This window comes from Notothenia coriiceps, unplaced genomic scaffold (assembly GCF_000735185.1).
Source record: "Notothenia coriiceps isolate Sejong01 unplaced genomic scaffold, NC01 NC01_scaffold00018999, whole genome shotgun sequence".
In the NCBI taxonomy this organism is placed as follows: Eukaryota; Metazoa; Chordata; class Actinopteri; order Perciformes; family Nototheniidae; genus Notothenia; species Notothenia coriiceps.
The window spans coordinates 1,671,375-1,674,066 of NW_011351700.1; positions in this window are offsets into that span (position 1 = coordinate 1,671,375).

A 2,692-nucleotide genomic window follows, 5' to 3' on the forward strand; every position below is an offset into this window, starting at 1 on the left:
AGGGGAGGATGGATGGAGGGAGGGAGGGGGGGCAGAGATGGAGAATGGAGGAGGAGGGGGGAGGGTGAGCCCAGGGAGGCAGGAGGAGGCGGTGGGTGAGGAGGGAGAGAGGGGAGGTGGTGTTGGGAATTATGGGTTTGTGTGTGCATGTGTGTGTGCGTGGGAGTGTGCGCGAGTCTGAGTGTGATCAGGGGTGATGGGTTGTGGGGATATGAGCGTGTGTGTGCGTGTGTGCGTGTGTGTGTGTGTGTGTGTGTGTGTGTGTGTGTGTGTGTGTGTGTGTGTGTGTGTGTGCGTGTTTGTGTGTGCTCACATGCATTTGTGTGTGCGTGTGCTTGCATCCATGTGTGTGTGTGTGCTTGCATGCATTTGTGTGTGTGTGTGTGTGTGTGTGTGTGTGTGTGTGTGTGTGTCAGAGGCAGAACTGGTTGAAAATATTAACTCTTTCCTACCCGAGCAGCAGAAATTCAGCATAAGAAAAAGAAGAGTGTGGATGTCTAACAAGCTGTGTGTTTGCGGGTTTCAACACAAGGACGTGTCGCCACCTCGGTAAACGGGGCGGAAGGTTTCACAAAAGCCCGGCTGGTCACTTTTAATATTTAGTTGCCTTTTACTGAACTTAGAAAGGTGTCATTTTACCAGCTTCAACATTTCCTGCAGCATCTTTGTCTGTGTGTGGTGGCTCCTTTGTGGCTTCATGTCCAGAGTTCAGGATATTTGTGAAAATATGATTTTTAAACTCCACCTTTGCACACACTGGCTCTTTCAGGAACAGAACTAAAAGCCTCCACTTCCAGTATTAATCTATTTACACTAATTCATCGTCCCTGTGTGCAAATATTAGTTTGTAGTTCTGTGTGTCTTCCCATAATTACTTGACACGACTGTAAGACTCATTTGTCACCGGTATGAGGAAATAGCATAATTGAAAAGTGCTTTTCAATTACAATTTGTTTAACTTAAATAATGAAATAAAATAAGCTGCTTCAAAGTTTTACTGCTTTTTTTTATTATTCCATCCAGCAGTGAAGAGGAAAGAGAGAGAGCGGGAGAAAAAAAATCACTCACGGCAAAATGCAAATGAGCCTGGAAGCTATTACGATGCTAATGAGATTCCACCATAGAAGTTGCTGCTCCCGCATCCGGGGTATATTTCATCCATATTTGGAAAACAATTGTGTGCTCAGAATAGGAGACACACTTCCCAGTGTTCATAGTCAAGTTGTATTTTGCTCATAAGAAGCTGGAATCTGGTCAGAGTTAGATAGGAGAGGCTTTACTTCACCACTGTTGTATTTGCACTCTTTCCACCGTCCTGCTCTATTTTTAGCATCTGTCTCCTGACTGCTTGTCAATCACCTTCTTTTAATAATATCACAATCAAACTCGTCCTCCTGCCTTCAGAATTTCACAAACATACCGCTTTTTCATTAAAGATATTCGATCCATATCATCTCTTAAACTGTCTTCTTACTATAGGTTCAGTTGCACACCTCTATTGTATATATTTCGTTATGCTATCGTTGACATCATTACTTTACTAACTTTAAATGCATGATATATTTTCATGCTCTGCTATGAACTTCTGATATAACTATTCTTTTTTTTGTCACATTTGTACTAACCATTTCTCTTTTAGTTTTTTCTCTTGATTATCCTTTTTTAGGATGTTTCCTTTCCTGTATTGTGTTATAGGTTTTAGTGCATGTAAATGGTCTGCAAAGGCTAACATCCGTGGGTGTTGTCATCGGGTGCCGCCGAAGGACTGTTGCAATGTCCAGCATACTTGGAATTCTACCGAGCCCGGCGTACTTCGTATAGCGAGAAATTTCGAGGCTGCACATGTGTAGACTCCGCGGTCTTAAAATCCCCACAATGCTTTGCGCACGGACCAATTTCCCTAAATCTGTGGCGGAAAATGTAAGGCGGGGCCTCTCATATGACTCACACCTGCACACTTGCTCCACTCTTCGTTTTCCGAATGCCAGGAAGTATTCTTGCCTCGCTACTGAAGGAAGTGACTCGAAAGATGTGCTACCAAGCAAGCATACTCGACATTGAGAAACACCCCCTGTGTTCCCTCCAGAGGGAGTTTCTCTGGTGATAGCTTAAGGGGGCGGGGGCATCTCTAAGCAGTTGACCAATCAGAACAGAGCCGGCCAGCTAACCAATCAGAGCAGACTGCTCTGGTTTCAGACAGAGGGTGAAAAGAGGTGCTGCAGCACAGGCAGAATGAGAACAATAAAGATCTTTCTGAACATTCAAGCATGGAGACATGTCAGTGTATAGGCAGTCAGAAGTGTTCAGGTTGACATCTGTATTTACTGCCTATACACTGACATGTCTCCATGCTTGAATGTTCAGAAAGATCTTTATTGTTCTCATTCTGCCTGTGCTGCAGCACCTCTTTTCACCCTCTGTCTNCTGGCGCCCCCCCCCCAAAATGCAGACACTCACTATGACTCGTGCATGCATGCACGTGCACGGTTGTGGCATGACCACCAAAACAGAAAGGACACAAGATGTGTGCAAATGTATTTAGTTTCCTATCCATTTCAACATGATTTAAGTGGGGGGGACTTAACCTCCTCTAGGGGGGTCCGGGGGCATGCTCCCTCTGGAAGATTTTTTTAAATATTGAAGTTAAAAGCATCAATCTGGTGCACTTTGAGAGCAACATTAACCCTACCTT